Genomic DNA, 23,452 nt, shown 5'->3' with positions numbered 1-23,452 from the left:
TGCARTTCCCTGCCTGCCAAGCACGGGAGCAGCTCATGGGAATGATGGAGCCATGGGGGAGAGGCAGCCCCAGCTTTCTGGGAAACGCAGGAGAGATGGTGCTGCAAAGGCATGTTCAAGCAATAAGGCAACAGAAAACTTGAAAGACGCATGTTCTGTGGCTTTAATTTGTAAATGAGACAGAAAATAAAGGTAATGGGAGAAGCGTGTGGAAATCAGGAAAGCCCTGATGAGCAGAATCTGCAGCTGTGGAAGTCAGACCAGCAGCACATCCTGCCTATGGTTTGATGGTCCTTATACTCATTTGAAGGGTAAGCACATTTTTAGTTCATTTATTCCGTTTTTTTCCCACTGTAAGAAACATGAGAACRAATTACCTCAATTTGCAGGAAATAACTTTTATATCATTTAGAGAGAAATCTTTTTGAGTAAAAGAAGAGAAAAGCAGACTACCCAAGGTGGTGTTGGAACCTTGCTCAGTGGAGATTACTTTTAAAAACAGATTACCCCAAATACCCTTATTGCCAGCACAGTGTAAAGAAGTTTGCATTGAACAGTCTCTGCAGGTGTCTTCAAGCTCTGAATGTCCAATTTCCAACAACTGCCACAGCTAGATAGTTGTGTTTGTACAGCACCTGATTTCATTTGTGGGTAACCTGCAAAAAGTTAACAAGCTCTGTAAACYGCAGCCAGCAAACTAGGAACAGGTATCTTAGAAAAAAAAAAAGGTGTAAGGCAGATGTGGGTGATCTTCCTCACTTTGCATTCAAACCTTTTTGAATTTACTGCCTTTTCAGCAGTTCAAGCTTGACCAGTACAACATGCAGGAGACATGAGCCCCATAACTCAAGATCTCTTGTCTCTTTTAAAAATCTGATGGGGTTATTCATTGTCCTCTTCATCTTTTCACYATGAGCAAAACCAGTGGACAGTTCTCTTTCCCTTTCCTCTGTCATTCATGATGTTACGGACCAGCATAACTGCTTTGTCTTCCAAAGGAACAATGTTATTTACACTGCATTGATTTAAAGTTTAGCACTTCAAAAATGTGAAAGCACATCTGCTTTTAATAACTGGAGGCTGAAGATGGAAAGCTTACTGTACTTTCTGGGGTAATAATGGCAATTTGTACAGTTTCTACAGAATTTTTGAAAGTTGGTGTCTGCACTTACAGCAWGGAACATGAGTTTGAAGCAAAAAGGATGTGTTTGGCTAAAGAACATGACAGTATTTTATATATAAAATTTTATATATAGTACTCACTTGTATTAGTTATGTACATCCCTGGATTTATACATGTTAGCCATCTTGGTCAAACCAGAAGATTTATTCTTGCCAACCATAAGAATGAACATAAATTGAAGGGTTCAGCATGAGTCACATTAACCTCTGTCACACAAAGAGAAGAAGAAGAAACAGTAGGAAAAAAAATCAATATGATTAAAATAAAAAACCAGGCAGTAAAATCTTGTGCATTTTTAACCCTTTAAACCTTTCTTGGGCAATGTTATCCTTCAGGCCTTTAAAATTTTGTTTGTATCCACTTRTTTTCCATTCCTCTTCTGTGTATGCTACAAACAAACCCAGCAGCAGCCAGTGTGTTTTCCTGTCTATAGGGGTTTAACTTATAAATGGAACCAGATAGAATATCTTAATATGATATGGGGTGACAAAGGACTGCAGAGCCCAGCRGATTATTAATGATATGTGTCTTTATTAACAATATTTATCTTTAYTTAGACAGACAGTAGGTGCAGCCACTACTGCCAGGCCATTTCACACCACCTCAAACAAGCGTGTACAAATACCTTGCAGTGAATTGTCAAAAATCAGTAGGACTTCTGTTCTTCAGCAGTCCTTGCCAAGAAGTAAAGCATTCATTAGACACACAGACAAACACATGGAAAACTTTCCTGTCTCACAAACCTTCCTGCTAGTGAGCTTTGAGCCAGGCTGGATGGTCAGAAACAAACTGGATGCTTGGTTTTCATAGCACTTTGACAGAAAGACACGGGACCATTGGCAGGGAATTTCCAACCAGTTGATTTTAATKCACTAAGTTTTGCTGTCAGACATAATTTCAGAATCATGTTTTAATAGTATTCAGATGATTGAGCGTGGCTTTCTGTTCCCTCCTGTGTGTGCCTGAGTACAGCAGGGACCTGTGCCAGAGCAGGACATGTGCTGTCTGATCTGGGGACTCGTTGTGTAAAAGAGCAGGAACGGGTGTTTTCTAATGTGTGCCAGTGATAAGGCTTGTGTGAAATGCCCCTGCAGATACGTTCTCCTGTGCCCCTCCCTGGGAACACCCTCTTTTTCATTTCATGCTGGACATAACTTGGCTTCTTCGTTTTTTGTTTAGGATTTTTGTGGGGTTTTTTTGGGTTGTTTTTTTTTTTTTTCACAAAAAGGCTGTTTTGAGCAATAAGCAGCAGAATTGCTTTTGCCAGGTTTGTGCCATTGAAAAGATGTGCCAGATAAGAACTTTTTCCTGTAGTTAGTGAGGGATCATTTTGTGTAGCTGTAATGTGGCCTTAAAAAGTAGAATGTCTGGGCTGATTTTAACAGAATTACTTTGTGCATATTTCAGATCTAGCTGCCTCCATTCAAACAAAAACAGAAAATAAATTTCTGGAGGACTATTTACTTAAAATTTTCATCAGACTGACTCATATTTTGTAGCTACCTCCACCAAAAATTCTGAAAATTTAATAGTACAGACTGGATAGCTAAATRTAAAGGTATATGAGTAAGGTAGAAAAAAATTCTGTATTTCATATAGTCTGGTTAACATAGTTCTTGAATATGTACAATCATAGAATGGTTTTAATTRGAAGTAACATTAAAGATCATCTATTTCAAAYSCCTTGCCATGGGTAGAGACAACTCGCAGGTTGTTCGCAGTCCAGTCCCACCTGGTGCAAACATTGTGCTTTTTTGTTATTAAAGACAGCAAAATCACCTCTATGAAGCAAAATCCAGCTCTCTCTCTTCTCACAGAACACAGAATAATTGCTGCAGTTAGCAGAGACTAAAAATGTTCCGAGGAATCAAATCTATTTAGGCCGTGAGTGACTGTAATGTGCTTTCAGTTACTGCTAAGGAGGTTGATTTTTTCTAGGGGAAAAAAGAAAAATTTATATTGTTTGTTCCATCATCTTTAATAGCTGTCAAAAATCTGCTCTCTGCATAGGAGCCCTTCTTCATCTAGCACAGGTTTGTAATGTGTCCACACAGAGTGTTGTTAAGCCACCATGTGACCTTTTTAGAAGTTGGCCATGATAATTTGTGCCCAAACCACTCAGGAGGTTTCAGAAGTGTTGCTGATCACTTCTAAACCAAATAAATTTTCATTGTAACTGTGAGCCAAACTGGGCAAAACTTTCTCAAACCTGCAATTGACTGGAGTCATCAAGACCACTCACATGAGCAATTTACTGAGCTTCATTTCACTTGCAGTGTGCTACAGATATGTTCTGCTATTCACTTCTACCATACAACTTCTTTATTACTAAAACTCTGGATTCAGATCTCCCTTTTGTGTCAACACAGGAATCCTTTTACAGTTTCATCCAGTTAGGCATATTCTTTCAAGGGCTATAATTTCACAGTTGCATGTTTTTCTGAACTTGCAAAGTGCTTTCTGACAGTAAAAAGTTGGTCTGGGATTCTAACAGAACAAATTATCATAGACCTAGTGCCTGCAAGTTATGTCAAATGAGAAGTGCTGTCTGAATAATAGAAGAGGAAAATAATCTGCCATTCTTCCATCCAGATTTGCAGTTTCAGCAGCAGATGGCTCAGATGCTGCAGGGTCTGGGCATATGAATGGCGACATTGTTATTGCTCCCTCAGCCTCATTACACCTAGGCAGTCTGTCTGTGCCCTCTTACAGGCACCCCATTGTCACCCCAGAACACGTCTTGATCAAGATKTATAATCCTGGCATTAAATAAGTACATTTTTAAAGGGATTATTGTGAGGATRATTAACAAATTCTGATTAACAACCCCCAAATTCTGATCCTAACGCAATTAGAAGAATTTATTAATGACCTCTGCATTTTGAATCTTAGCACCTTGAGACATTCTAGTAACTCAGAAGGCTGGATTTTCTTTCTTAACTGCATATTGAATTCCAAGACCAATAAAAGACCCTGATGATAGAAAARTACTCCGTGATCATCAGAAAGAATCTCATTAAAATAATCACATTGCAAAAAAATCCTTAAAAGCAAAAAATGAAGTATCAACTTCTTTGAAGTRCATAGATTCAATACTAGAGGGAAGAGGTTACAGAATCAGGCAATGTGCTGAGTTGGAAGRGACTCATCAGAATTACTGAGTCCAACTCCYGGCCTTGCACAGCACCATYCCCAAGAGTCACACCATGWGCCTGAGAGCATTGTCCAAATGMTTCTTAAACTCTGTCAGGCTTGGTGCTTCCCTGGGGAGCCTGTTCCAGTGTCCAGCCTCCCTCTGGGTGAAAAAKCTTTTCCTGATATCTATCTGATCYGATATCCTGATGTCCAGCTTTAATTTAGGAACAGGACTGAAATGGAAACAGGGAACATATACACACCTGGAATTAGGACATAATATGTCCAAGATTTTCAAAGAAGATTAAAGATATATTCCATTCAGGATTTTCATTTGTTATACAATGAGGAAAGGTCTAGAGCTGTGGGGGAGGGCAGGGGAAGCCACCTTTCAAAGTGTAAAATACCTGCTATTTTTAGATTTTATTAAACCCCTTCAATTTCTAGTCCCAACATATTTGTAATACTTTTGTTTAAGAAGCTGAGTCAGTTTCAGGGATTTGAAGAGACTGAAATTTGTAAGGGTTTGCTTTCATGCATTTTCAGGAATGCCCAGTATGGATTAAAAGTAACAAACAATTAGAAATAAGTCTGAGGGATGGGTTGCCATGACATAAAGTCGAAGGCGGCTGCCAGCTGCAGTCAARCAGGATTATCTGCAGAGTGTTGGTAGCTGCTTTATTTGATGCATGCCATCAGCCAGAAGACTCATAAGAAATAAAGCTCACACCTTTGTGAGCACATCAGGAGGAAAACAGTAGCTGGTGAGTCTAATGTGGAAGAGAAAGCAATTGAAACAATAGCTTAGTAGTGACAGAACAAAGCAGCTTGTTGTGGGTTTAAACCTGATTTTTCCCAACCTGAGTCACGGCACCAAAAATGTCATGGTTTGAACTGTGCTGAAAGCCAAAAGCACTGCACCCACAACATTTCCTTCCCCCACCACCTAAGAGGCAGAAGGGAGAGCAAAAGCCCGATTAACACTAAAATTTATGGCTTTCAGATAACATAACATAATTGAGAGAAAGATACATATATGCTCCAGACAGGCTGAATAATTTAAGTTGCAAAATAAATTTATTACTAAACACTACTAAGAATACTACCGCACTGAGGAGGAGAACAAAGATAGGGAAAAATTTACAAGGAGAAGAAAAATAAAAACGGACATTTTAAGACACCTGTTATCCTTTCTGGGGACCCGTCTCTTTCCCAGGTCCTCCCTCTCCACCCCCCATATCTTCCCACACACAAAGGGGGGCAGGAATGAAAGTCTAACATAGATCAAACTACTCATTACGGTTGTCGTCCAGCATTGTAGGAGAAGCGTTCTTACAGCTCCAAGCAGTGGAAGCTCTTTTCCCAAGAAACAGTCAGTGTATAACTGCTGATGGCAAGGGAGTCTTTTCTTTACCTCATAGGAGAAAGGAAAGAATGTTCTTCGAGGCCAAACTGTGTTGTTTCGGCGGCGTGAGACCACTATCACAAATCTCCTGGCAGAACACAGCTTCTTCTAAGCATCCACTTATCCTTAGCATCAACTTGCTTCAATCGTCATGGGGGGGGCCAGGCCTCTTCCTCTTTTTTGGCTTCTGATCAGTTCAGTCCAGTCCTCAAAGGCCAGGGTTTTTTTTGTTTTTTTTTCCTCAGAGCAAGGTTGCTCTCCTTTTCTAGACAGGTCTCTCAATAATGAAATAGTCCTTTCAAGAACAGCTTGTTTTCTCCATGCTCGAGAACCACAGCAACAGCAGCAACCCATCCCATCTTCTCTTTACTGTGATCTTGGATCTCCATTTTTTCTTCTCACATCTCCTCACCCTCCTGCACTGTTTTTCCCCAGTGCATGATACTAAAACTAAATACTAACAACCTAAAAACTACATGGCGGCCACGCCTATCTTGTTTTGAATTCTTCTTAAGTACAAGACCATATGTCATCACAGAGGTGTAACCAACCTGTGCAATTGGCCCAGGCCTGATGGGCAGCCTGTCCATCAACCTCAGAGCCATAATGGATTGGCTCTAAAACACAGGGGGTAGGGCTCCTTTTGCTGGAGAAGAAGGAGAAMGCTTCTAGAACTTCCTCAYAGGAGCCATCTTTGTAGTTTCTTGGTCCCAYCCCCCCACCACCAAAAATCGGGCCAAGTAAAACCATGACACAKCTGTAATTAAATTATATGACTGACAAACATTTAAGCCAAATTATTCAACAAAGAGAACTACTGAGATGGTTCCCATCGCATAGTTTGGCGTTTATCCTGTTGAAATGAAATTTAGTGATYTAAATTTTTCAGATCCTCCAAAATCCACCAGTTGTTTCCCTCAGAAATCCTAAATGGATCCTTCTTTCCAGCAAGCTCCTGACCAGCTTGTTCTGGTGGAACTGAGATGAAGAGATTTCATTCTACCCATTTTATGCTAACCAAACAAAAGAGAAAGCAAGAGACCCTTGGTCACAGGCTACTTATTTATCAGGAAAATGAAACTGATTCTGGAAATGTTGACAGGAGTCACAGTATCTTTGGAAAACTGGATGTCATTCACACATTTTACTAACAAGCATTTAGGTTAGTGCCAATAAAGGCCACGGCTTTTTCCCAATATGCAGGTATTTTCTAGGAAACCAACTGAGAAAAAGAAGTAGATTTGCATGTGCTCATTACAAATATGATTGACATGAAAATTGAGTTGTTTGTTAGTGGGGAAAACAGCTGAAAATTTAAATTCGGGTGGAGATTATGCAGAACACTGATAGATGGTTTGGCATCTCTTTATGGCCYACTGGTTCAGCTCTTTAGTTTGTTTCCACACCAATGCCAGCTAAGGCCATTGGTTTCTTTCTTATGGCAAATTCATGACAAAACTGCAACTTCGGAGCCATGCTGAGCTGTCTGTTCTTCTCTTGAGTGGAGTTGTGAAATGAACAAAAATCCTTTCTTGTGATGCAGCTCTCATTTCACAGGCARAGAAAGAACAGGAAGTGAGATGGAAACGTGAGTGGAGCCTAGCAGGAAGGTCTTGGAAGAAAGTCATGAGCTCAGTGATGACACTGTAGTCCCTGTCTCTGTTCTCCAAATATTTGYACTGGATTCAGGGATTCTGATAACTGAACAGGTACGTGTCTGCTTCATGAACCTCATTATTGTTACAATTAATGAGTTCTGTTTATTGCTCTGTTCTGGGCAAAAAMCAGTCAATTAAGCAAATAAAAGTCACATCAGAGTCCATCCTTGTTCATCAAGGAATGCACTTTATATCTTCCCTACTAAGGCACTTCATTTTCWCCCACTGATGCAAATGGGAGGAAAGCATTAGGAAGCAGTCCAGGCTCCTTATAAAGCACTGTCCGGTGGCAGGATCTGTCTCTCTGAGAAGGTATCTTCTTTTCACAGAATCCTCATTTTCCTGTCTGTGAGCTCTATTAGGTAGCTTTTAATGACAGCTCCAGACAAGTGGAGACCAGTGCTCAACATTTTGCAGCTATGTAGGTTGTGCCAAATTCAAAGAAACCACAAGCCTGAAGCTGCATGGCAGGTTCGAGGCAGATGTGGCTGGGCCGAGTATTAACCAAAGAAAGTGGATATAGCAGCAGGCTTTTGAATAGTAGGGTTAGGTTGGCTTTTACCACAAAAAAAAATTTCCTCTGGATTCTCAGCTAAAAATGGCACTGTTGTGTKCACTCAGTTGAGCTCAGAATGAGCTGTCAGTGGAAAATACGATCTTCTAAAATTCCCTTGTGCTTTTTCACCGCCCAGAATCCTGGAACCCTCAGAGGTGGTGCGGAGGCACAGAACAATGCCATTTCTATGTAGTCACACAACGTGCATGACCAAATTGTCTTCTGCATATAAATAATAGATACAAATGCCCCCTTTGCAAAGATGTAAGAAATCAAAAAGTGCAGTTCTGAAATGCTATGGCAAAAAGCTGTGTTTTCAATTTGGAATGAGAGCTGGGAACATGTGAAGAATAAATGAAATGGAGAGATTAAGCAAGAGTATGAGGCTTAGTGACAATGTCAGATGCCTGGGGACAAGAATGAAGCAAGGGCAGAGATCAGGGATAGAAACAGTTTACATAAATTGAAGTAATAGATCTAAGAAGTCCAGAAGATTATAAAAGCTGAAATAGCAAAAAGAGTATTGAAAGACCARTGACTGGAAGAACAGATGGGAAACTGAGATTTGAAGGCTGAAAGCAGCCAAGATAATAAGCAACCAACAAYGATGAAGTCTCTGAAGTGAGGGAAGACAATTGGTGCTGGTGGCTTGGAAGGCTGATGGCATCGGATAAAAGGAAGTGGAAAGGAAATGCTGAGATTTAGAGAGGAAAATCAAGCAATTCAATGTTTAACCTTATGAACCTAAAGGTGAGTACAAACCAAAGTAACAACTACTGATTTGAGGTGTCAAAATGTTAGGAAGGACAAGTGTGTCATATTTCCTTCAGAGTAAGAGTTTATGTGTGACCTGGGTACTGTAACTGAGGACTGTCCTTATAAAGGGAAAAGCAAAACTGTAGTCTGAAGTARTCCTGAACTGTTTTGGCCCAACTATTGATGATGTAAGCATTCTTCTTTAAAAAAAAAAAAAATTCTTTTCCCTTCATCAGCTTTGCAAAAACCACTGTTGGGCAGAGGTTTTAATTATATTTAAGACAGTGTATTGGTACCAGCTTGATGGTTAGAGAATACTTAAAAATTAATTTTTTTTTACTTGAAGGCCTTTTAGTTAACAGAGTAGTCCGAATGAATTGGTATTTCCAGTTCAGACTGAAATCAACTCAGTAAAACGGTGTCCTTTCAGATGTTTCTTCACAAGATGGAATAGAAAATCTTGCAGTCTCTAAATGTTACATAATGGGTAAATAAGGAAATAGGCGTTTTGTCTGAAGGACTGGATGTTTCTAAATAGGAGCAAATTTTTTTTTTTTAGTGATAGAAGCCCATCCTATGYTGATTCCTACAAAACAGCCCTGCTGTCTGGTTGTGTGACCACATACATGGTTTTCAATAACCAAATGCAATGCAAGTTAACGATGRCACTATATCCTTAAGGGAAAGGTTAGTAATAATCTTTTGTTTCTACTCTTCAGGAGAATTCTTGATAAAACTTTGTATTTGTGGCATTGATGGCAGAGATTTTGGTTGCTGTTGGTTTTTTGTGGGTTTTATTCATCAGGAGCCAGTTTTAGCTTCATTACTCATTTCTATGTTAACCTAAAAAATATCCCTTCCAATGAAAAAATTTGAACTCTGGAACCGGCTCAAATTTTAGGAAACARTGTCAGAAACAATTCCAATATGCATGGTGCTTGAGGTAACTGATAAATTCTCTAAAAATTGGAATATTATCTTTTAATAGAGATTTCATTTACCTGCTGAGAATTCCATAACAGAAGCACCCAAAGAAAAATATCTAATACTATTACAATRCATTTTCATCAGTAACCACAGCACCATGGTCTCTTCAGATAGTAGTTGGGAACACAAGCATGCCACTTCAGAAAACCACAGCGAAATCAATGGACAGCTAGAAATTTCAGGGAAATCTAATTTTATATTCCAGTGTAAGAAATACAATTATTTATAGGGTGTGTGATGGGGGTGGTGAGAATTATGTCAAGGTGACAGGCTGTTTAGAGAAAGAATTCAGAAAAACCTTACTAGATGTTTGGGCAAAGCACTGTTTCTTTCTTTATAGTAATTCTTCCAATCAGTTTGGTGTGGACTTCACAAAAAATTTCCAGAGGCTTTCCATGATTAAGAAGTATGTATTTTTTGCTTGCAATGGGATACCAAACCTACCATTTAAAAAAAAAAAATCAAAATTATTCCTTCTTTTTTCAGGTAAAACAGTCTTCCTCTTGCCCGTACCCTCCTGTACCTCTGGAATATGAAGCTCTTGTGTCTACCTCATCTGTGATATCTAATTAAAGGGGTGAAAATGAAAAATGGGACTCTGTTGTGTGGGGGCTTCTTCACAGATGTGCAATCAGATGCCAGTTTTTGCTTCAGTGAAATGAAAGTTCTCTGAGTGTTTCCACTGTTGTTCCAGTCAGCTATTGGAACTGTTTCTAATTGTTCCCCTCTTGATTTTAGAAGGTRTGATGAGTACAGCAGTTTATTCATAATTGCTCTCCATTTTCAGTGTTTTCCTGCTAATTTTCTGCCTGTTGATGATGTTTCTCTCCTTTTTAAAAGAACTGTAGGCAACCTGCTAAGGGCCCTGACTCTTTTTGGTGTTGCTTTGATGTACAAGAGAAAAACATTAATAACAACTGGATAATACTGGGTTTATRTACAAGAATCTTTCCTCAAAAATAACCCACTTTATGTGCTCTGAGACAGCATCYCCTGCTCCTGTACCACTCTGAAACCTTTGACAGTGTTAAAGAAGGTTTCATTATTAACTGATCATTTYCACTCCTGCTCTGGAAAAGGATAGTGAATAACAAGCGTAAATCAACTACATAAAAAKAAGTTTTAAAATTATGGATAATAATATATAAATAAGTCGGGTTCCCTCTTAACCGATACTTTATTTTATTTTATGAATTTGGGTTTTTACTTTCTGATGTGAAAAATGTCTTGCTTTCTTCTGCTGCTTTCAGCATTTTAACATCACTGGGAGACTTTTTGGTCGTACTTTGGGGTAATGGAAATATTTGCTGATAAGCAACAACATGCTCTACATGTGCTCTGGAGGATGCCTGCTTTAGAAGATGCAGTGAGGATGAGACAAAAATACACARTTGCAGCTCATTTTTTTGGTTGTCAAGTTTTAGCATCTCCTTTTAGGCCTATTAGAGTTTTGATAGATTTCATTGGAAGATTACATGCTGGTGCAACAGCTTTTTGATCAAAAGTTGTCTTTACTCGTTTGGAATGGAATTCAGGGCTTAAACAGGCTGAAGAAAAACTCAAATTCCAAGGCAAATTCAGARAATTGTGTGAATTTGCAATTATCACACTTTAAGAGTTTGAAATGATAAAGACCACACAAATCGTTTCATGAAAGATGTTCAAGCAAAACCTCATTTTTTCCCTTTGGAGAACTGGAATTTCTTCATCTTAATGAAATCCTTTTTATGGCACTGGTCTTTCTCATTTCCTCCCATAAAACAAAAAAAWTWMCCYTTTTTTTTCCAGCTGTGATCTACTCTGCAAATACAAACAAATGCACATGCTTATTGAACTCCTAGCAAAGTTTAAAAACCCATTTAAGAGCTATTGCAGCACTGTAATCTGAGGTGAATGCAAGAAAGGAAGACTTTGCATCCAGGCTTGCAGCTGTGCCGAAACTGTCCAGAAAAAATGGGAAAAAATGATCTTTCATTAATACAAAATATGAACCCAYTTCTTTAGCTCAATATTTGGTTCAATCTAAACTGCTCTAAAAATTATGCCAAATTAAATTTTAATACATGCACCAAAAATTCAGATGTGAGCATGGAGCAACTTGTATTTGTTTTCTCTCTGACCTCAGAGATTAACAGGTGGATAACATCTGACTTTTGTATATTTAAAAAAATCTAGAAATGTTTAGTCTATTCATGTAGAGTCTTAAGAAAAAGATCCCCTCATTTTCAAAAAATGTTTCTGCATGAAATTTTTGTGCCTCTGTGTATGTGTTGTTCTGGGGTTAGGCAAAGTAATTTGGCTTAGAGTTGCCAATTGAAATATGAAGTGTTTAGCAAAAAATGTGCATCTCTAATCGACATGATTTTCAGGGAAGCATCTGCAATTTGTTTTGTTGTGSTATTTAGATACATATTCGACTTCTTTCTTCAGCAAGTCCAATCTTTTTTTCATAGCTACAACTGGCATCTGAGTTTACAATGTACAGACTGGTCTGGACAAGAAGCACTGCAGATTAATTTAGACTGGAAATAGCTAGATCTGAAAAGACAATCTTAGAAATGTGAAGGTAAAGCCCTGACCATGGGTAGGATCCATATTTTCATTTGGTGCAAAAAGCTGAATRTTTCTAAATGTTTTGTAAATATTTGGGACCTCTGCTGTAGTTTGCAGAACTGTTTGTAGAAACTCTGCAACAGACACACCCAGAAGATCACCAACTCTGTTGGACCCAGACCCAGGAATCCCATGCTTTTCCTGCCTGTGCCCTAGTTTCTGAGTARTTTWAACTTTCTTCTTTTTTTACTTGTAAATCTCCCCCAAACCTTTGTATACCATGTCTTAACTCATCAATAGTTTAAGAAATACCTGCCTTACAAAAAAACTCCAGAAAATGGGATTATTCTTAAGTGATACTCAGAACTCATGGTCACACAACTAAAACCCAAGTGTACCCACTTAGCTTTGCTTTGCACAGGAGGAAATGTACCGAGCAGGAAGCGTGGGACTGGCTGCAGGGATGCTCTTGTTCTTGCTGCTTCAGCAGGAATCCCCTTCCTCTGTGTCTGCCCCTTTGGCGCAGAACTGGGTGCTGCTGGTTCTGCTGAGGGTGAGGGTGCTGTGTGGACAAACACAGAAAGCTCACAGAAAGCAGAGCGTGGCTGTGGGGCAGGGGTGAAGGCAACACGGAGCCTGGAGAGCTGCCAGGAAAAGGGATGGGGCAGCTTTGGAGCGGTGTGGAGATGTCCCCTACAGCACAGCGTGGTAAGGCAGGAGTGGTGGAGTGGGGAAAGAGAAGCCCCAACATCTTTCATGGAAAAATACCCTGTTCTTTCCAGCTAGCTCAATGCCTTCCCTTCATTCACGTGGATAATTTGTTTCATCCCATGTGATTTTGAAGATGAAGTGCCATACCTGGACTCTAGCTCAGTAAATCTCAAACTTATCTCAATTATACTCAAGGAATAAAATCATTACTATATAAAGCAGCATTTTATGAGGTAACATGAATATGGAAAGCTGGGGAAGGAAAATATGAGCTCTGATACTTGATCTCCTTGAAATCCTACAAGTGGAGCTATGGTATATTTCAAATAACTGCCTTACTGAGGAAAAATGTCTTCTATTATTCCAACATTTGCTACTTGATTTGAATTTAYGACTGCCTAAATCTGCTGTGCGGCTGAATTACAAGGCCTGTGTGTATGTTAGACCTGGTGACTGTGGGAAGCAAGTAACAGTGATACACAACATAAAGAGTGATCAAAACCAGGAGCTGATGTGCCCAGTGGACTGTAATAGATGTAAGTAGTTTGAGTGCTTGTCATCTGCCCACATGATCCTAATGCTGGCAGCCTGTGGAAAGTGATGCGTGGGAAACTGGTGCAAAGTGCTGATTTATTTTATGCTAATGGGGAAAAGTCCATATTGTTCAAATTAAATCCTAAAGCAGAAACAAATCATCCAGCCAAAGCCCATCCTATGGAGTTTCATTGAAACAGTTAGTGGTCTCTTTCATGACCTCAAAGTAAAAATTAAACAATGTTAGGGGCTGCTGTTTTCAAGTGCTTCTGGCGGCTGAAAGCAGCTGAGATTCTCCTACAGATGGCTATTTAAGTTAAAAGCCAAATGGGGAGATCACAGCAATTAGCGTGCATTGGCTTCTAACTGCAGCAGAGTGAATAATGTGGGAGAAGGGAGCCAGGACTCTGCTCGGCCTGGGCTTTTTCCCACCAGAGGCTGAGTACCAGCAGTTCTTCTCAATAAAAAAAAAAAAAAAAAAAAAAAAAAAAAAAAAAAAAATTAAAAAAAAAAAAAAAAAAAAAGAGCGGGGGAAATTTCTTGCTGCTGCTTCACTTGAACAAAATAAAAGAGATTTTGAACAAAATAAAAGAGATTATGCAAAGATAGACTAAAGTGGGAGTGGGAGGAAAGAAAAAAATATTTCTAAGAGAAGAACAGCCCACTTCAGGGCTCTCCAACTGGATCTGTAGTACAATGTTTCTTCTTTTGCCATAAACTGCCTCCCCAGAGGCTCACTGCAGGCTTGCTGCTCTCCCAGGCTTTTTTTTTTTAAAGTACCCCGAGGCCTAGGAAAGTGTAATAGGACTTCAGCACTTTTATTTGAAAAGAACTGAAGGGAGAAGTGATTTATCAGATTGGAGATTTAGAATTTCCTGAGGAAAAACAGAGGGACAGAAGGCTTACGAATTAACTTCTTTTTTTATTCATTTGTGCAAGAGACACAAAACTATACAATAGTATAACCCCAGTTTCACTAAAATTCTTACAACATTGTCCTGTGAGGTACTTCTATCATCATTCCTGAATGTCTCTGAATGTTCATTTTTCTGTAAGTTTCTAGCTATCCACTGGAACTATTTGGAGCAGTAAGATCACACTGGAAGATCCTGATCAGGGAACTGGTCTCAGATTTCAAGTCAGAAAATGTCTGTGGAGAATGGTCAAGAACAAAACCAGCATTTTTCCTTTAGGTCTTTTCCTTAGGGTGAATGGAGAACAATGGCAACATGTTTGTGTTTCCTGGTCTTTGCTGAAGTAGACACTGAGCTTTTGCATCTCCCAGATGGAGTCATRTAAATGTGATTGCCTTACACTCTTTCGTGGCTTGTCATTACCACCTTGGCACTAGTAATCCGTAAATTAGAATTTATTCTCCTGGTGCTCCAGTGACAAGGTTTATTTGTGAAAAATTAGAAATGGGGATTGYTTTCTATGCTGCTATTATAGCCTCCTTAAAAAATGAGGAATGAAGAACCCACAACTAATAAATCCAGAAGAGAAATGCTCCTACTGTTGTGTGAAGGGTGGCTAGGGGACAGTTTTCAGTAATCTTTGAGTGTTAAAGTGATGGGGTTGGTTCCTGAGGACTGGTAGTCAGCCAGGATTTATGATAAGCCAACCTTCACCAATCCATCAGCCTTTTCCAAGGTAATGTCTGGCTTGGCAGAGGAGAGCAGAGCAGTGARTGTTTTTTACCTCAACCTTAGRTAAAAGCATCTCCCACAGCATCCTCATGGATGAGCTGGTGAAATACAAACTGAGAAAGTGGATTGAGAAGCAGCTGAGCCACTGACCTCAGAGGGATGGGATCAGCAGCACAGGGTCCAGCTGGAAACCAAGGGGGTATCCCAGGGATCAGGACTGGGGCCGTGTCGGTGCAGAATGGAAATTGTGAAGCGTGTCCTACCACGTGACGGCATCTGACAAGTGTGTGTACCTACACAAGGGTGGTGGAAGGGGACAGAAACTGAGCCAGTGCCCAGGGCACAGCTAAACTACCTCAGGTTTAACAATAGAGATCGTTTCAAGTAAAGGTTACTGAGGTCACAGGGGGAAGCAACATTTGTGTGGCAGAAAAGCCTCAAGCTGACTGTAAACTGAGAGAATAGAATAAATGGATGCCAGCCAGCTGTGGCAGCTGGTGACAAAGACGAGAGGCTGTGGAGCTGACCCCTGACACTGGCAGTTGCAGTTGCCTGGCACAAAACCTCCCCTATTGCTGCAAGGGAAACACTGGGAACAACTGCTGGTTCCAGCAGGGGGTTGACGAGAAGCCAAGCCRAGCTGCAGTTCCGTCGGAATTTATTTACTCACAGATCAGATGAAATACAAACCAGGGAGCTCAGCGTGGGGATGGGCACCAGAACTGGGGGGTTTGCACCACTTCTTGAAGCAGAGGAGGTAGTTTGGGAACGTGGGTGCAAGTGCAGCATCACAAACCAGCTGTGGGGTAGTGCTTGGAACCAATGGATCATTCCTTGTTCTCAGGACTACTGATGGTGCAATCTCAGTATCTGCCTACCTTTCCTCTTGATTGGAATGGGCATTCCAGTCACCTCTGTGGGATGTTTTGATAAAGAATTACAGCACCTTTYCAACACTGTTTCTTTGAATAATTCTGGGAAGTGTCTTAATCTGGAAAAACATATATTTGTTTATAGTAAAAGATGTTCCATATGACAAGGTGTTTAGACAGCAGAGCAGTGAAGTGCTTGCACAAATTATTCAAAAAGCAGTCCCTGAGATGGACAGTTTTGAGCAGGAATTGTATATACACATTAGGGACTGGAAATTATTCTCTACAGTGCAAAATACAGACAGACACACAGACAAGCTCACAGCCCTCCATCCCTTCTTTTCCTGATGAAATGCAAACTCTAATTGTTGTTCAAAATGTTAATAAACATGCTGAGAATATGGGGTTAAATAAACCTTTCTGCAACTTGGTGATAGGGAATATTGAGCATCCTAACTTCGTGTTAGCATTAATGCCATCTTTGAATGCAATTTGGAATTGAAATTCAGATGAACGATAAAAAATTCAGTGATAAACTGAAACCAGCTATGCTTGTAATAAACCAGTTATTTCTAAATAAGATTGAGGTCTAAATGACCACACAACATACAAGTGGTGTGTTGATTACTAGATGAGTTGTGGGGTTAGAGGGTAACAGTTCCTCATGCTCTGAGGCTGTTGGAGGGAATTTTTGGTCTGATAGTGTCATCTTTTTCTATGTATGTATATAGACCATATGAACTATCAGAAATCTGCAGAGACAGTAGTGAAATAATATTGACTTCCATTATGTCTGTTGTATATAGAAATATAACTGCAGAATGCAAATCCACAACATACCTGTGAAGGTGATCCAAGGTGATCCAGTGGGTCAGTAGAACTTCTGAAAAATACTAAACACAACATAAAGTAAACATAAATGATAAATCCAATAATAAATATTTACACGTTTTTATATTTTTGGAGTAGTTCATAGAAAGGAGAGTAACAGCGGATAAACAACAGCTTTAAAAATTATTTTCTTAAAATAAAGGAAATATTTATCTTAAAATAAATTCAGTCATGGGATAACACATTCAGCAATGCACCCCAAATGCATTTATTAACCCTGAAGAAGGAAGCCATTGCAAAATGAAGTTAACACAACCCACACTGGAGGGCGGTGTTGGCTGCCAGAATTACTGTCAGTTCCCGATAACCCARAAGGGTTTGTGCAACCTTGGTTTTGGAAAGGCTGAGTGTCATATTAGGGCCTGCTGTGTTTTGGAAAGGTAAGTGTGCAGGCATATGTCTCACATGCTTAGACATCACATATTAGAATTTTTTTTTCCCCTTCAGGAGGAACTTTGGTGTGAGTATTGTCATTATCCATGGCAGAATCTGAAAAGATTGTTGTGGATTGTGGCATAAACCCACTATCTTATAGCTTCAGTCATGCACATCAACCTATGTTTCGGTTCCATACATGGAATAAGCAGTTTCCATGTCCAAATTATTTGGAGGAGCATTTTGACACAAGTGAGGAACCAGACAGATTGTAATAACATAATCCCAGTTAAAAGGGAAAGCCATTATTTGTTCTAGCTGAAATAAAGGAGTCGTTCTACTAAAGATCAAGCGTCTGCAAAACAGCTGAAAAAAAGCATTTATGAAAGACTAATAAGATAAGAGCAATTTATCAGCTCAGTGTTCCTCCTTCTCATGCTTCCTTCTGAAATCAAATTGCAACATGTATCATGGTCACACTTAACTGTCTTAATGTCTTGTATCATTGTGTTCTTAAGGCAAAAAAACTTCCAGCTTAGTAACAATGTTTTAAAAATTACAGCCATGCATGTAAGCTAGAAGGGCACAAACCAATATATAATATAAATATGTATGTATTTATTAAGGTAAAAATCTTGGTATATAAGCTCATGTTTAAATGGGAAGTCAGTGTTTAGAAGAGGAAATAAAAGTTCAAGAAAATAAATGTCTTTAACAGAGAAAAATGTGCAGCTAAGAAGCATAATAGTTTACTTAGCAAACATTATTGTTACAAAAGTAGTAACTCTCATACTAAAAGAATAAACCAGAAAAAAAAACCCCACAACAAAATGGGAGTAAACATCTTGTCCTGCGCTTTATCAGCTGATGACATGTCACACATGATTTGTACTTCTCAGTCTGCAAACCAGAGGCAGGTGAAAGTCTCTGCTGAACATGTTGTACTTCGACATCTGTCAAAGAGCATCTGTCAGAAGCTCTCTTGCCTATCTTTAGCAACAAACAGAAATTGGTGTTTCCATGTAACAGTACAGCACAGCTTTTGCAGGATTTTTATAATAATTTGTAAATTATTTTGTGAATTACACAGGTTTGTGTAAAGAAGTTGAGAAAAATATTCTCAGTAGCAACAATAATTTTTCCTTCAAATGTTTTGCATCACTGTGAGTGGTTGTGATACAGAATACACACATTTACATATCCACCTTGCAGCCAGTTCTAATTACACCTTCTTGTAGCTGTGCTGTTGTTGGCTCCTTTTCACCCTTGGTAGCATTTTTGAAGGTATCAGTGCCAATATCAATTTCCCTTAGCTGCAGGATTCTCTGTAAATAGAAGCAAGCAGAATCTGTCATAAATCACTTTTTCTTTTTTTTTTTTGGAAGCAATTTGTGAGATCGTGACTTTTCCACCCTTTGCCAAGTCAGAGTATTTTGAGAGCTATCAAATGAGCAGTGAAAAAAACACAGTGAAGATTTTCTAGCACTTCATATCCTGTTAATACACAGGATTTTTGATAGCAATTATCAGGATAAGAGGCCTTTTTAGTAGCTTTTTTTCCATATATAACAGAGCTCGGGAGATTATCTTTCCATTCTCCTGTTGCTTTTTAGTGTAAGACCTTAAAGATCTATGTCCATCAGGAATGGACAGGATTCACTGGTTTAGATGGAGATTTTCTCTTCCCCCACTATAGAAGAGGTGTTTTCTGTCCTTCATATTTAAAACTGCAGTTCAGGTGGCTGCTTATGATCATTAGGAAATCCTTTCTATTTCCTTCCCACAGAACCTGGTCCTAGCCTTGGACTGGATCTCTGATTTCTCTCTTCTCTGATCTTAATTCTTCAAATGCTTTTGTCATTGGAAAGCCCACTTTCAATTGTGATTGAAGTTGAATTTCCTTACCAAAAGCACATTTTGCTCACAACAAGATCCCACATGTGAATCTCCCTACCAAGCTGACCCTGAGCTCAGCACAAGTTCTGCCCCCTTCCCTGGATCAGGAGGTTCTCTTGGTCTTGGTGTAACCCCCAACTCTGCTGACATCTTGCTTACCTTTCCCAAGGCCACTGACTCAGGTAGAACACATCCCTGATTCTGGGGTCTGATCAGGAAATATAAGCTTCTCTCACTAAGTGAGTCCCAGTTAAAAGCCAACAGAGTAGGTCTGAATTCCTTTCAAATTATGTATCGAGTGCCTTAACCTTGTCCTTGTTTCAATCTTGGCTTCAGTTCATCTGAGCAGACACGAATCCATCAGAAACAGGACTCACCATTCCTAATAAGCCACTGTCTCTTGTGTTCTTCCATGTGGGATCCAAATGCTCTTTTCTCAATAGCGTTGGATATTCTGGGTTTAGCTGCTTGTATATCCTGCTGCTTTGTGCTGATGCACCTTTGAAAACGACAAAATATAGTAAGGATTGTTAGAAGCCTTTTTGGTGGAATTCTTCTTCATTTCTGTATGTTAAAACACTCACTTCAGGTCCTAAGAGCAGGGAAATTTCATTCCAATGGAGTTAATCCAAATGGAGAAACTCAGCTGAAAATGTTTCCAATCTATTTTACTCCGTTGTGCCTTAAGAGTTCCATTTGGATAATTAGGTATGGCTTCCTGAAGGAAATCAAGTGCAGTCATTAATGGCAATCTGGGTGTCTGTTGATTTCCAGAACAGGTGTAGAAGAGTATGAAAAAACTGAAGTTTTCAGTAAACAGAGAACTTAGTTTTTTTTGGTAAATTTAAGCTTTCTGGTTTATACATCCAAAGCTATTTCCATATTGAAAAAGCTCTCCACTCCCTGCTCCTGTTGTATGAAATAATCTCTAGTTTGCTTTAATGGCTGTGTAACTGATTCCTAAAGATAATACCTTCTTTATGGTCACTGCCTGTGCTACAAGGCAGAAAGAAGCCTTTACACTAAGCTGATCCTGCAAAAATCTTTTTGATCCTTTTCAAGTCTAGCTGTAAACAATGAAAGAATCAAATATTCTTAGGTTTCAAATGGCCCAGGACAACCTTCCTTTCCTTCATTATCTGGAGACAAGGCTTTCATTTTGTAGCCAAATAAGCATCAAAGGATTACAAACTTGGAAACAGCAAGTTATGGAGGATTATGTGGAACAACTGCGATGAACACTTTTATTATTATTACATTATTATTATTATTATTATTATTATTATTATTATTATTATTATTATTATTATTATTATTATTATTATTATTATTATTATTATTATTATTGTCAGTGCAATATTCCTTTGGCAGTTCCTGGTTCAGCATTTGTAACAGTCAGAGACACTGGTAAGTGAAACATTATGGGACTCATTAAGTGTAATTTTATAGATTGCAACTAAAACCATTGACACTCAATACGAATTTTTAATACAATGCCTTTTGTTGTACATTATATTGAAAATTGTATGTATATCCAAGAGAGTTTGATCATGGTTATGTTTCTGTTAACAATGATTAAGAGCAAAATAACATTTCGTTTACCACACAGTTCAACAAATTAACTGCACAGAGAGACTGAATTCTAATCCAAGAACTATTTCCACGTAAGCAAGGAACAATTGCTAAATACTGCTGATCCAGCCAACAGAGAACGAGAGTGTGCCAGAAAAGTAACAAATGAAACCCGGCCCTGCACACTGCTGTATGAACCACTGGGAACATCACGACTCTGGGTGTTCCTAATGGGGTGCCAGAAAKCTTTCTTCTTTCCTGGTGGTCAGGGGAAGATGCAGAGCCCTGCCTTGCTGCCTTGTACAGCTGAAAGAAAATGCAGTTTTTCTCCTTTCAGTAAACTGGAGAACACATGTTTTGCAGAGCCAAGAAGAGAATAAGGAAAACCAGCATGGGAGTAGACAGCATCTTGATTTATGTAACTCCCTTTTGAAGGACAGGAACATTTTAGGTTCAGTCAAGGCCTTGAAGTAAGTTCTTGTGCAAACCAACTTGAGCTCAAAGCCCATAGAAAATTTTCCTTTTTAGAAGTCCTCTAGCTTTTAGTAAGATCATGACATTTGTAGGGACAGGTGAGAAGAAAACAGCTTGGTATCACTGCTTCAGGGCTTGTGTGTCCCAGTGCAATGTCTGAGAATCTGGCAGAGGCTTCCTGGCATCTCCAGGTGAGAACACCGCATTCCTCTCTAGAAATTTGTGATACATTAGCAAAGGAAAATGCAGAACTGAGGAACCTCTAACTGTAGCCTGAGCTCATTAGTGAGGATTATTTGGATTAAAACCTTCCTCTCCTTGTTAAGACAAGCAGAATCCAAGCACAAGGGCAGCTGAGCTTTTGCCGTACCCTACAGTGTCTTACATGTAAGATCTGGCATTTGTCGGACATGGCCTGAAATGGTTTGTCTGCTTAAAGAGGTGGCAGATGACAATTTCTGTAGTTGCTAAGCTCTTAAATAACGATCACATCATTAAGTGCTGTTGAAATGCTCAATACTACATCTCAAAAAGAAGAGAGAAAAAAATAGCACTACAGAGCAGCACATGCTCCATTTATTACCAAAAATAAACCCCTGGAGGGTGAAACAGAATCAGCCTTTCTGGGGGAGACGGTGATCACCTCCTGACCATGAGCTGCAGCTGATATCCACCTGCACTGTACCCTCGTGAGCCAAGCTCTGTCTCACACACTTGGGCACAGATTAATCAAGAGATTCCCTAAAGCTGAGGAAGTGCACACCGGGCAGTACAATAAACTGTCCACACCAGGTGAGCCAAGAGTGCCTCCTAATCCATGGGGCTGGGGGCAGCTGGGGGGGCATTTACTCAAATGCCAAATCCAAAGGTGCAGACCTCAGGAAAACAGATACAGGGAACTCCAGACCGGCAGCTTCTGTTCCAGAGGTTCTCCCCTGGCTTTTTACAGTTCTGTATTTAGCCAAACTGATTTCTGTATCCCTTCACTGGACTTGATTCCTCTTCTTTCTGCCTTTCTTCATCAAGCCACGAGCAAACAACTGCTCTAATGGAACATGGAAGGTGCTTGGAAAGATAAACATTATGTACCCTCTCAAGAGCTTCCCTTCCCTTCAACACTGCTGCCACAAACATTGGCATGAAATTCTTATGGGCAAGAACTTGATGTCTTTACACACATGAAATTGTTTGAAGAGACATCTCAGTGTACAGTCACAGGAGATATTGGATTATTAAAACTGAAAAAAATAATTAACCAATAACTTTGGCTTCATTTCTGCATTTTGGGTTTTTCCACGGAGCCTTACCATCTTCCCCTGGAGTCACTGGCTATGACAGCTCAGCTGTAGGACTGACTGAGTCTGGAGTCAGGAGTTACCTGACCCAGGGTAAGCTCCCTGTCCCAGCAGCTCTCACCTCACTCCTGTGTGCAGACACGGTTCTTCTCAGTTCAGCCTCACCCAGCAGCTCCAGCCTTACCTGCAATTTCCCTGGAAAGACGACTTCTTACTCTCAGCTTGCAAAGGCACTTGTAAGAATTGAAGCCATTCCTGTTGATCTACAGTGGTAAAAGGGAGGGGAGACATTAGTGCCAGCCCTTTCCCTCCCTTCCAGACAAGCAGAGAATTACCTTGCACAGCCAGGCTTTCCAACAAGGAATATCCCACAAAATGCAAGTGGGTCCGTGTGTGATCCATGCTGCCATGCCCCTCCCAGTGCTGCCCGAAGGTGGGCTCAGCCATTGGCAGATGCCCAGGTGTCACAGGTGGGGGCTGCACTTCCCAACATCAGGACACAGCCATGGCACCAACCCCCCATTCCCTGCCAGCAGCTGATAAGGAGCCACTCAGGGAGCGCTCAGGTACCAGGGCCAGATGTGCAGCAGCTTTGTCCAAATGCTGCAGGCTCAGGCATTCAGTGAAAAAATGTAGCAAGAAATTAAATTATGTGACTTGTGCATTTTGAGTAGGGATGGAGACTCAGGGAGGCTCTTTACCAGTCCAGACTGGAGCACTCCTGGAGCAGGGCCTCTGCAACAAGAATTTCACATGTAAATTATTGGTTAGTGGGATAAGAAAAACAAACTGACCCTGGAATTCTGTAGCCAGTGTAACACCACAGCAGACCAACTAATCTCTGTGATTCACAGATTCTTTACATTTTCTTCAAAGTACAGCTGATTCCTGAAAGATTTCATGTGAGAAAAGGCTTCTGCCCATCAGGTGGTGAATGAATGTGGTATTAAATC

General features: G+C 39.9%; 1 long non-coding RNA gene across 2 annotated transcripts; it reads right to left on the bottom strand.

The window, feature by feature from the left end:
* Positions 1 to 284: 284 nt before the first annotated feature.
* Positions 285 to 20,438, bottom strand: LOC130579485 (uncharacterized). 2 transcript variants are annotated; one of them, XR_008966013.1, is made up of 6 exons: positions 19,743 to 20,438; positions 19,536 to 19,657; positions 18,454 to 18,587; positions 16,837 to 16,889; positions 1,264 to 1,389; positions 288 to 656 (listed from the first exon to the last, which is right to left on the bottom strand). It is a non-coding gene; the product is annotated as an uncharacterized LOC130579485 (long non-coding RNA). The 2 variants fall into 2 exon arrangements; XR_008966012.1 differs by having other exon boundaries at positions 285 to 656; positions 19,536 to 20,438.
* Positions 20,439 to 23,452: the final 3,014 nt, after the last annotated feature.

The sequence above is a fragment of the Malurus melanocephalus genome, unplaced genomic scaffold, assembly GCF_030028575.1.
Source record: "Malurus melanocephalus ecotype Western Australia unplaced genomic scaffold, MMel_1.1 scaffold_277, whole genome shotgun sequence".
Taxonomy (NCBI): domain Eukaryota; kingdom Metazoa; phylum Chordata; class Aves; order Passeriformes; family Maluridae; genus Malurus; species Malurus melanocephalus.
The sequence above is the reverse complement of the archived record's forward strand: the minus strand, read 5'-3'. Positions and strand labels throughout refer to the sequence as shown.